This window comes from Esox lucius, chromosome 2 (assembly GCF_011004845.1).
Source record: "Esox lucius isolate fEsoLuc1 chromosome 2, fEsoLuc1.pri, whole genome shotgun sequence".
NCBI classification, from domain to species: Eukaryota; Metazoa; Chordata; class Actinopteri; order Esociformes; family Esocidae; genus Esox; species Esox lucius.
Window position 1 is genome coordinate 11,763,268 of NC_047570.1, and position 11,733 is coordinate 11,775,000.

Below are 11,733 nucleotides of genomic sequence, written 5' to 3' on the forward strand. Positions count from 1 at the left end.
TGCTGACAGTGACAGGAAATCTTTAAAATAATGGATATGCACAAGAAGTTAATTTGCGGTTGAGAGTCCGCGGAACAAAAAAATATGATTTTGCAGAGGGAGGATGACTAGATTAAAAAAAACAAATATTGGGTTGTACAGACACCTAAGGAACTCGAGCGAGCTAGCATATGCATAGTAGTTTTCAGTAATTTCAGGCCATATTTCTAAACGTATCTTTATGTAGGCTAACACCTCAGAAGTTAACATCTCTGCAATTAGTTTGTGATTGAGATTTGAATATTTCTTCGGTTATTCAGCATTTCTTTAATGGGTCTTACACTATAGTGCCTTTTGATCAAGTATGTTTATGCAGAAAGTTACATTGTTACAATACATTCAACAGGTTAATGTTTATTTGATGATCTGGTACTTGCATTAATTGGTCCTTGATACAGCAAAGGCACCTTTTATCAATGATCAATTCATTAATGTTCATGTTGAAAGGCCCAGGTCAGCTGCGTAGAGGGCCAGGGAAAGCCAAGATAATGAAATGGGAATCATAATGTTGCTGAAAAACTAAGCTACTGAGAAAACAGCTTCAGTACTTGTTCTAGATACATTAAAAATAGGGTCAGTCAAATTATTATAAACCGGGTAGTTCAAATCCTGAATGGTGACTGGCTATTAGCTGTGGTATATTAAACCGTATACCTCACATTATGTTTTACTGCTCTAATTGCATTTTTTTACTAATTTAAGGGATCTCGGGAGTTTGTGGTATATTGCCAATATACCACTGCTATGCACTGTGTCCAGACTCTACACAATACATCTTAAAAATTATGAACTCTTTACCGTGGTTTATTGGCCATATATAACACCCACTTGTGCCTTATTGTTTAAACACAGACTGAATGAGTAGCTGCTTACATTACTATTAATACATTACTATTACTATCAAAAAAATGTATGGATCTGATCTGACATGACGTGTTGCATGAAAACAAGATATTTTTCACTCCCATTAACTGTCTTCTAAAAACAGGGGAATGCAGTCTTTTAAATAAATACATTTACTGAGATCCAGATGAATTACAAACTGACATTGATGTGGTTGAGGTTTTAAACCTGGTCTTCTGTCACCATCTAATGGTGACTATGTGAAATGCAAATTATTATAGTAGCCACTAGGACTGTGTGGTTCGCTCGTCTTTTACCATTCTATTTCAAGGAAGAAAACCAAAGACAGAGAAGTCATTATTTCTAAATGTTTTTTCTCTCAATCCTTGTTACTGGAAACAACAGTGAGAGGTGAACAGGTTGTGGTAGACAGACAGGTGAAATGCTCATTCAGGTGACATTAACATTGTTCAGTTGTTTGATATTTTCCCTGTTGACAGGGCTTGTTTTCGTGTTTTATAAACCACTGTCTGACTCAGTGTTTCTCTGACTCAGCGGTAGCATCTCATATTAATGGGTCAGATGCTATGTAAGTCTGGATAAGCTTCTCAGGTTTCTAAGCAGCGAATGCTCAATGTGACTTCTGTCTGAATGTCTCATTGGTCATCATGAGTAAGAAGGTGGAATAGTCTGCTGCACTATGACATTTCTGTAGTTAATAAATTTTTGTTACTTTTGTTCAAAAGTACTCAACCATTGATTCTTGGATAGGCTACCCTGAGAGTTGTTTTCTCTTGTGCCTTAACTCTAACCCCAAATCTGAGAGACCACTATTGGCTTAAAATGCATTGAGGGCAAAGGCAACCTTTGCATTTTAAATGTAGTTCTATTTGTTATTTGCTTTCTTAAAAACAGGTGTCAGCTAGCAGAGAAACACTCACACATTAAACAACCATAGTAATGCCTCACTCTTGACCCCTACTGATCTTTTATGTCCCTTCACATAAACCTGTCCAGAAGGTGCACACACATTTTTTACATTTTCTTCAGAGAATCGGTTCGGTAGTGTATATCAGTAACAGCATAGATTTGGAGCTATTTTGGGGGAAGGCACTGACAACACTTAGGGAATTGGAGATGATCTTTAAATGGGCCAAAATGAACAGTATTGGAAAAGCGTTCTCTTACAGTTAGAGGAAACTGTATCATTCATCTATTTTTAATGCAATGCAATGGCAGCAGATTTGACTGGTAACAGAGAGAAGTATCAGGAAAATTACTAAAAAGGTCTAGAACTTTTTTAATGTATTTTTTTTTAATCCCATACATTTGCCTTGTAACTTGACTGATGCATCATTCTTGTTTACAGCAACAAGAAATGTGAATTAACTTCCTTGCTCCTATGCTAACTGCAGGGCACATTGGGCAAATATAATTTGTTTTAAAGAGAGGACATGCAAACATGTTATTCATTTCAATTTCTTTAATTGATATGTTTATTGACATTTATTTATGAAAAAATGTTTTGATTTCAATGTTTTTCTGTTGTTAATTCATGCATAGCTTCTTAGCACAGTTTGCAGGGTTTTTCTGCATATAGAACCCAAAGAAGACTGCCTTTCCAAAATCTTGCACCACCTCTGTGTGTTGGCATGGTAAAACATGATTTTATGCTTATTCTGTAAATAAAATACCAGCGAAATACTGTAGAGAATGTGATCATAGGAGGAAACCTTTTTCATACTGGCAGTGTTGCCAGGTGGGGAGGTTTCCCTGAAATCTTTTAATGGGCTTGGGCCTGCTTGCTAGCGCTAGAAAGAGGCATGCTCCCATTCATTTCCAACGAGATCCAGCGAATCATGGCGAAAGTGGGCTGAGTGACTCATATAATTGCCCTGTACAGTTTCCCCAATAAGAGCTCTGCAGTCAGACTACTCAGTCACACATCACCCCATCCTCTGTGAGTTACACTGGCTTCCTATCTCCCAAAGCATTGACTACAAGATCCTCCTACTGACATATAAAGCCCTAAACAATACCGCCCCTGCCTACCTCTCTGACCTTCTTCTTCCATATCAACCTACAGATGCCGCTCATCTAATTCCAGCTCCAAGGGTGCGGTCCATGACGGAGCATGCCTTGTTATACTGTGGTATACTGCGGCATGTTAGAGTGCCATGCGACATGGACAAAAACGTTAAATAAAAGAATGGCCACCAGGGGGCATCTGTGAGAGCATCGACACCCACCTGAAACTGCTGTTATTGAAGACAATTTGATGCAAATTTTGCTCACACAAAATGTGAAAAATCGAAAATGTTGGGTCCATCCAATTCTGAAAAGGCGATCAGATCACGGTGAATTCCACTGTCTGATCCAAGAGCTCAAATTATATCAAGCAGCGCCTAGCAGTTAGTCTTAGGTAAAACATAATCATAGTTAATTTGGCTACTCAATAGTTGAGGAAAAGGCCTATTAGGGCATGTTTACAGATTTGGTTATGAAGGTAATTTTAAATAAGTTAAATTGGGCACTTTTATTAGTGGATTTTACACTGCTGCCTTGTGATTAATGGGTATTTAAATAACTGAAGCCACATAACCACGTTTAGCCCTTTTGACTTGAAAGGGTAGAACTGCATTTTCACCCAAAGATGCTCAGTGAGAGATAAGACACAGGAAAATAGACAAGAAAGAAAATAAAAAGAAAATACAATAATCAGTGTATAACCTGATTGCCTGTGTTTCTTTTATAGATTCCTCAGCACTGGGGATTCATTCACCACCATAGCTGCTAGTTTTCACTTAGGTGTCTCAACTGTGGGAAAAATGGTGAAGAACACCTGTAACGTGATCTGGGAGCACATGAGGGAAACCTTCTTGCCATCACCATTGGAGGACCTCTGCGAGAACACAGCCAGGAAATTCCAGGAAAGGTGGAATTTCCCAAATTGCATAGGAGCACTCGATGACAAGCACATTGTCATCCAGTCCCCAGCAAATTCAGGTGCCAGTTCCAAAATAATAAAGGAACATTCTCTGTTGTCGTCCAAGCTCTGGTGGATGCAGATTACAGGTTCCTAACAGTTGATGTCGGTACCTTCGGCATCAACAGTGATGGGGGTGTCTTTGCAAATTCTCATCTCAGCAGAGACCTCCAGTCAGGGGTTTTGCATGCGCCACCACCATCTCTACTCCCATCTGCACCAGAGTTGGGGCCAGTGCCATTTGTGATGGTGGGAGACTAGGCCTTCCCCATGAAGCCTTACCTCCTCCTACCATATCCTGGATGGCACATTCCTGTCCCATATCAGAAAATGCCTTTGGTATTCTTACCCAGCACTGGAGAGTATACCAGTGTCAGATGCAGGTCTGTCCAGACGAAGCAGACGGGATCATCAAAGCCGGCTGCATCCCGAAACCCAGGATCGAACCAGGGACCTTTAATCTTCAGTCTAACACTCCCCCAACTGAGCTATTTCGGCAGGTCTACAGGGAATGTTTTCACATTTCACAGAAAACATACATCCTCTTTTCTCTGTTTGGAAAGCATCAGAACATGGCTATTAATTACGCGACAGCTGGAAACGGTATCTTACGCTCTCCAATATGAGCTGTTTTGGCTGTTTCACATTTGTGAGTGCAGTAACAAGCTAATTCGTACATTTTGGAAGAATCAGAAGTTAGCCTTTACAATCTGAGCTATTTCGGCTGTGACAGCTTTCCGCTATTTCACATTTGTGAGGGCAGTAACAAGCCAATTCGTACATTTTGGAAGAATCAGAAGTTAGCCTTTACAATTTTCACACAAGCTTCACTTTTTCAAGGCCCATCCCTAAAGCCTATCGTCCATTTTTGCAACCACTTGATTCATCATTCTGCCAGTAGGTTGCAACTACATCAAAAGCACTTGCTGCCGAAACCCGGGATCGGACCAGGGACCTTTAGATCTTCAGTCTAACGCTCTCCCGACTGAGCTATTTCGGCAGGTCTACAGGGAATGTTTTCACATTTCACAGAAAACGATCTTCAGTCTAACGCTCTCCCAACTGAGCTATTTCGGCAGGTCTACAGGGAATGTTTTCACATTTCACAGAAAACATACATCCTCTTTTCTCTGTTTGGAAAGCATCAGAACATGGCTATTAATTACGCGACAGCTGGAAACGGTATCTTACGCTCTCCAATATGAGCTGTTTTGGCTGTTTCACATTTGTGAGTGCAGTAACAAGCTAATTCGTACATTTTGGAAGAATCAGAAGTTAGCCTTTACAATCTGAGCTATTTCGGCTGTGACAGCTTTCCGCTATTTCACATTTGTGAGGGCAGTAACAAGCCAATTCGTACATTTTGGAAGAATCAGAAGTTAGCCTTTACAATTTTCACACAAGCTTCACTTTTTCAAGGCCCATCCCCAAAGCCTATCGTCCATTTTTGCAACCACTTGATTCATCATTCTGCCAGTAGGTTGCAACTACATCAAAAGCACTTGCTGCCGAAACCCGGGATCGAACCAGGGACCTTTAGATCTTCAGTCTAACGCTCTCCCAACTGAGCTATTTCGGCAGGTCTACAGGGAATGTTTTCACATTTCACAGAAAACATACATCCTCTTTTCTCTGTTTGGAAAGCATCAGAACATGGCTATTAATTACGCGACAGCTGGAAACGGTATCTTACGCTCTCCAATATGAGCTGTTTTGGCTGTTTCACATTTGTGAGTGCAGTAACAAGCTAATTCGTACATTTTGGAAGAATCAGAAGTTAGCCTTTACAATCTGAGCTATTTCGGCTGTGACAGCTTTCCGCTATTTCACATTTGTGAGGGCAGTAACAAGCCAATTCGTACATTTTGGAAGAATCAGAAGTTAGCCTTTACAATTTTCACACAAGCTTCACTTTTTCAAGGCCCATCCCCAAAGCCTATCGTCCATTTTTGCAACCACTTGATTCATCATTCTGCCAGTAGGTTGCAACTACATCAAAAGCACTTGCTGCCGAAACCCGGGATCGAACCAGGGACCTTTAGATCTTCAGTCTAACGCTCTCCCAACTGAGCTATTTCGGCAGGTCTACAGGGAATGTTTTCACATTTCACAGAAAACATACATCCTCTTTTCTCTGTTTGGAAAGCATCAGAACATGGCTATTAATTACGCGACAGCTGGAAACGGTATCTTACGCTCTCCAATATGAGCTGTTTTGGCTGTTTCACATTTGTGAGTGCAGTAACAAGCTAATTCGTACATTTTGGAAGAATCAGAAGTTAGCCTTTACAATGTGAGCTATTTCGGCTGTGACAGCTTTCCGCTATTTCACATTTGTGAGGGCAGTAACAAGCCAATTCGTACATTTTGGAAGAATCAGAAGTTAGCCTTTACAATTTTCACACAAGCTTCACTTTTTCAAGGCCCATCCCTAAAGCCTATCGTCCATTTTTGCAACCACTTGATTCATCATTCTGCGAGTAGGTTGCAACTACATCAAAAGCACTTGCTGCCGAAACCCGGGATCGAACCAGGGACCTTTAGATCTTCAGTCTAACGCTCTCCCAACTGAGCTATTTCGGCAGGTCTACAGGGAATGTTTTCACATTTCACAGAAAACATACATCCTCTTTTCTCTGTTTGGAAAGCATCAGAACATGGCTATTAATTACGCGACAGCTGGAAACGGTATCTTACGCTCTCCAATATGAGCTGTTTTGGCTGTTTCACATTTGTGAGTGCAGTAACAAGCTAATTCGTACATTTTGGAAGAATCAGAAGTTAGCCTTTACAATGTGAGCTATTTCACATTTGTGAGGGCAGTAACAAGCCAATTCGTACATTTTGGAAGAATCAGAAGTTAGCCTTTACAATTTTCACACAAGCTTCACTTTTTCAAGGCCCATCCCTAAAGCCTATCGTCCATTTTTGCAACCACTTGATTCATCATTCTGCCAGTAGGTTGCAACTACATCAAAAGCACTTGCTGCCGAAACCCGGGATCGAACCAGGGACCTTTAGATCTTCAGTCTAACGCTCTCCCAACTGAGCTATTTCGGCAGGTCTACAGGGAATGTTTTCACATTTCACCGAAAACATACATCCTCTTTTCTCTGTTTGGAAAGCATCAGAACATGGCTATTAATTACGCGACAGCTGGAAACGGTATCTTACGCTCTCCAATATGAGCAGTTTTGGCTGTTTCACATTTGTGAGGGCAGTAACAAGCTAATTCGTACATTTTGGAAGAATCAGAAGTTAGCCTTTACAATGTGAGCTATTTCGGCTGTGACAGCTTTCCGCTATTTCACATTTGTGAGGGCAGTAACAAGCCAATTCGTACATTTTGGAAGAATCAGAAGTTAGCCTTTACAATTTTCACACAAGCTTCACTTTTTCAAGGCCCATCCCTAAAGCCTATCGTCCATTTTTGCAACCACTTGATTCATCATTCTGCCAGTAGGTTGCAACTACATCAAAAGCACTTGCTGCCGAAACCCGGGATCGAACCAGGGACCTTTAGATCTTCAGTCTAACGCTCTCCCAACTGAGCTATTTCGGCAGGTCTACAGGGAATGTTTTCACATTTCACAGAAAACATACATCCTCTTTTCTCTGTTTGGAAAGCATCAGAACATGGCTATTAATTACGCGACAGCTGGAAACGGTATCTTACGCTCTCCAATATGAGCAGTTTTGGCTGTTTCACATTTGTGAGTGCAGTAACAAGCTAATTCGTACATTTTGGAAGAATCAGAAGTTAGCCTTTACAATGTGAGCTATTTCGGCTGTGACAGCTTTCCGCTATTTCACATTTGTGAGGGCAGTAACAAGCCAATTCGTACATTTTGGAAGAATCAGAAGTTAGCCTTTACAATTTTCACACAAGCTTCACTTTTTCAAGGCCCATCCCCCAAAGCCTATCGTCCATTTTTGCAACCACTTGATTCATCATTCTGCCAGTAGGTTGCAACTACATCAAAAGCACTTGCTGCCGAAACCCGGGATCGAACCAGGGACCTTTAGATCTTCAGTCTAACGCTCTCCCAACTGAGCTATTTCGGCAGGTCTACAGGGAATGTTTTCACATTTCACCGAAAACATACATCCTCTTTTCTCTGTTTGGAAAGCATCAGAACATGGCTATTAATTACGCGACAGCTGGAAACGGTATCTTACGCTCTCCAATATGAGCTGTTTTGGCTGTTTCACATTTGTGAGTGCAGTAACAAGCTAATTCGTACATTTTGGAAGAATCAGAAGTTAGCCTTTACAATGTGAGCTATTTCGGCTGTGACAGCTTTCCGCTATTTCACATTTGTGAGGGCAGTAACAAGCCAATTCGTACATTTTGGAAGAATCAGAAGTTAGCCTTTACAATTTTCACACAAGCTTCACTTTTTCAAGGCCCATCCCTAAAGCCTATCGTCCATTTTTGCAACCACTTGATTCATCATTCTGCGAGTAGGTTGCAACTACATCAAAAGCACTTGCTGCCGAAACCCGGGATCGAACCAGGGACCTTTAGATCTTCAGTCTAACGCTCTCCCAACTGAGCTATTTCGGCAGGTCTACAGGGAATGTTTTCACATTTCACAGAAAACATACATCCTCTTTTCTCTGTTTGGAAAGCATCAGAACATGGCTATTAATTACGCGACAGCTGGAAACGGTATCTTACGCTCTCCAATATGAGCTATTTCGGCTGTGACAGCTTTCCGCTATTTCACATTTGTGAGGGCAGTAACAAGCCAATTCGTACATTTTGGAAGAATCAGAAGTTAGCCTTTACAATTTTCACACAAGCTTCACTTTTTCAAGGCCCATCCCTAAAGCCTATCGTCCATTTTTGCAACCACTTGATTCATCATTCTGCCAGTAGGTTGCAACTACATCAAAAGCACTTGCTGCCGAAACCCGGGATCGAACCAGGGACCTTTAGATCTTCAGTCTAACGCTCTCCCAACTGAGCTATTTCGGCAGGTCTACAGGGAATGTTTTCACATTTCACAGAAAACATACATCCTCTTTTCTCTGTTTGGAAAGCATCAGAACATGGCTATTAATTACGCGACAGCTGGAAACGGTATCTTACGCTCTCCAATATGAGCTGTTTTGGCTGTTTCACATTTGTGAGGGCAGTAACAAGCTAATTCGTACATTTTGGAAGAATCAGAAGTTAGCCTTTACAATGTGAGCTATTTCGGCTGTGACAGCTTTCCGCTATTTCACATTTGTGAGGGCAGTAACAAGCCAATTCGTACATTTTGGAAGAATCAGAAGTTAGCCTTTACAATTTTCACACAAGCTTCACTTTTTCAAGGCCCATCCCTAAAGCCTATCGTCCATTTTTGCAACCACTTGATTCATCATTCTGCCAGTAGGTTGCAACTACATCAAAAGCACTTGCTGCCGAAACCCGGGATCGAACCAGGGACCTTTAGATCTTCAGTCTAACGCTCTCCCAACTGAGCTATTTCGGCAGGTCTACAGGGAATGTTTTCACATTTCACAGAAAACATACATCCTCTTTTCTCTGTTTGGAAAGCATCAGAACATGGCTATTAATTACGCGACAGCTGGAAACGGTATCTTACGCTCTCCAATATGAGCAGTTTTGGCTGTTTCACATTTGTGAGTGCAGTAACAAGCTAATTCGTACATTTTGGAAGAATCAGAAGTTAGCCTTTACAATGTGAGCTATTTCGGCTGTGACAGCTTTCCGCTATTTCACATTTGTGAGGGCAGTAACAAGCCAATTCGTACATTTTGGAAGAATCAGAAGTTAGCCTTTACAATTTTCACACAAGCTTCACTTTTTCAAGGCCCATCCCCAAAGCCTATCGTCCATTTTTGCAACCACTTGATTCATCATTCTGCCAGTAGGTTGCAACTACATCAAAAGCACTTGCTGCCGAAACCCGGGATCGAACCAGGGACCTTTAGATCTTCAGTCTAACGTTCTCCCAACTGAGCTATTTCGGCAGGTCTACAGGGAATGTTTTCACATTTCACAGAAAACATACATCCTCTTTTCTCTGTTTGGAAAGCATCAGAACATGGCTATTAATTACGCGACAGCTGGAAACGGTATCTTACGCTCTCCAATATGAGCAGTTTTGGCTGTTTCGGCTGTTTCACATTTGTGAGTGCAGTAACAAGCTAATTCGTACATTTTGGAAGAATCAGAAGTTAGCCTTTACAATGTGAGCTATTTCGGCTGTGACAGCTTTCCGCTATTTCACATTTGTGAGGGCAGTAACAAGCCAATTCGTACATTTTGGAAGAATCAGAAGTTAGCCTTTACAATTTTCACACAAGCTTCACTTTTTCAAGGCCCATCCCTAAAGCCTATCGTCCATTTTTGCAACCACTTGATTCATCATTCTGCCGAGTAGGTTGCAACTACATCAAAAGCACTTGCTGCCGAAACCCGGGATCGAACCAGGGACCTTTAGATCTTCAGTCTAACGCTCTCCCAACTGAGCTATTTCGGCAGGTCTACAGGGAATGTTTTCACATTTCACAGAAAACATACATCCTCTTTTCTCTGTTTGGAAAGCATCAGAACATGGCTATTAATTACGCGACAGCTGGAAACGGTATCTTACGCTCTCCAATATGAGCTGTTTTGGCTGTTTCACATTTGTGAGTGCAGTAACAAGCTAATTCGTACATTTTGGAAGAATCAGAAGTTAGCCTTTACAATCTGAGCTATTTCGGCTGTGACAGCTTTCCGCTATTTCACATTTGTGAGGGCAGTAACAAGCCAATTCGTACATTTTGGAAGAATCAGAAGTTAGCCTTTACAATTTTCACACAAGCTTCACTTTTTCAAGGCCCATCCCCAAAGCCTATCGTCCATTTTTGCAACCACTTGATTCATCATTCTGCGAGTAGGTCGCAACTACATCAAAAGCACTTGCTGCCGAAACCCGGGATCGAACCAGGGACCTTTAGATCTTCAGTCTAACGCTCTCCCAACTGAGCTATTTCGGCAGGTCTACAGGGAATGTTTTCACATTTCACAGAAAACATACATCCTCTTTTCTCTGTTTGGAAAGCATCAGAACATGGCTATTAATTACGCGACAGCTGGAAACGGTATCTTACGCTCTCCAATATGAGCTGTTTTGGCTGTTTCACATTTGTGAGGGCAGTAACAAGCTAATTCGTACATTTTGGAAGAATCAGAAGTTAGCCTTTACAATGTGAGCTATTTCGGCTGTGACAGCTTTCCGCTATTTCACATTTGTGAGGGCAGTAACAAGCCAATTCGTACATTTTGGAAGAATCAGAAGTTAGCCTTTACAATTTTCACACAAGCTTCACTTTTTCAAGGCCCATCCCCAAAGCCTATCGTCCATTTTTGCAACCACTTGATTCATCATTCTGCCAGTAGGTTGCAACTACATCAAAAGCGCTTGCTGCCGAAACCCGGGATCGAACCAGGGACCTTTAGATCTTCAGTCTAACGCTCTCCCAACTGAGCTATTTCGGCAGGTCTACAGGGAATGTTTTCACATTTCACAGAAAACATACATCCTCTTTTCTCTGTTTGGAAAGCATCAGAACATGGCTATTAATTACGCGACAGCTGGAAACGGTATCTTACGCTCTCCAATATGAGCTGTTTTGGCTGTTTCACATTTGTGAGTGCAGTAACAAGCTAATTCGTACATTTTGGAAGAATCAGAAGTTAGCCTTTACAATCTGAGCTATTTCGGCTGTGACAGCTTTCCGCTATTTCACATTTGTGAGGGCAGTAACAAGCCAATTCGTACATTTTGGAAGAATCAGAAGTTAGCCTTTACAATTTTCACACAAGCTTCACTTTTTCAAGGCCCATCCCCAAAGCCTATCGT

General features: G+C 41.4%; 12 non-coding genes across 12 annotated transcripts; all 12 read right to left on the reverse strand.

The window, feature by feature from the left end:
• Nucleotides 1-5,374: 5,374 nt before the first annotated feature.
• trnaf-gaa lies at nucleotides 5,375-5,447 on the reverse strand. The gene has a single exon. It is a non-coding gene; the product is annotated as a tRNA-Phe (tRNA).
• A 429-nt stretch (nucleotides 5,448-5,876) lies between these two features.
• trnaf-gaa lies at nucleotides 5,877-5,949 on the reverse strand. Its single transcript has one exon. It is a non-coding gene; the product is annotated as a tRNA-Phe (tRNA).
• A 429-nt stretch (nucleotides 5,950-6,378) lies between these two features.
• On the reverse strand, nucleotides 6,379-6,451 carry trnaf-gaa. Its single transcript has one exon. It is a non-coding gene; the product is annotated as a tRNA-Phe (tRNA).
• Nucleotides 6,452-6,855: 404 nt separating this feature from the next.
• Nucleotides 6,856-6,928, reverse strand: trnaf-gaa. The gene has a single exon. It is a non-coding gene; the product is annotated as a tRNA-Phe (tRNA).
• A 429-nt stretch (nucleotides 6,929-7,357) lies between these two features.
• trnaf-gaa lies at nucleotides 7,358-7,430 on the reverse strand. The gene has a single exon. It is a non-coding gene; the product is annotated as a tRNA-Phe (tRNA).
• A 430-nt stretch (nucleotides 7,431-7,860) lies between these two features.
• Nucleotides 7,861-7,933, reverse strand: trnaf-gaa. Its single transcript has one exon. It is a non-coding gene; the product is annotated as a tRNA-Phe (tRNA).
• Nucleotides 7,934-8,362: 429 nt separating this feature from the next.
• On the reverse strand, nucleotides 8,363-8,435 carry trnaf-gaa. Its single transcript has one exon. It is a non-coding gene; the product is annotated as a tRNA-Phe (tRNA).
• A 341-nt stretch (nucleotides 8,436-8,776) lies between these two features.
• trnaf-gaa lies at nucleotides 8,777-8,849 on the reverse strand. The gene has a single exon. It is a non-coding gene; the product is annotated as a tRNA-Phe (tRNA).
• Nucleotides 8,850-9,278: 429 nt separating this feature from the next.
• trnaf-gaa lies at nucleotides 9,279-9,351 on the reverse strand. The gene has a single exon. It is a non-coding gene; the product is annotated as a tRNA-Phe (tRNA).
• A 941-nt stretch (nucleotides 9,352-10,292) lies between these two features.
• On the reverse strand, nucleotides 10,293-10,365 carry trnaf-gaa. The gene has a single exon. It is a non-coding gene; the product is annotated as a tRNA-Phe (tRNA).
• A 429-nt stretch (nucleotides 10,366-10,794) lies between these two features.
• On the reverse strand, nucleotides 10,795-10,867 carry trnaf-gaa. The gene has a single exon. It is a non-coding gene; the product is annotated as a tRNA-Phe (tRNA).
• A 429-nt stretch (nucleotides 10,868-11,296) lies between these two features.
• trnaf-gaa lies at nucleotides 11,297-11,369 on the reverse strand. Its single transcript has one exon. It is a non-coding gene; the product is annotated as a tRNA-Phe (tRNA).
• Between the last annotated feature and the right edge of the window lie 364 nt (nucleotides 11,370-11,733).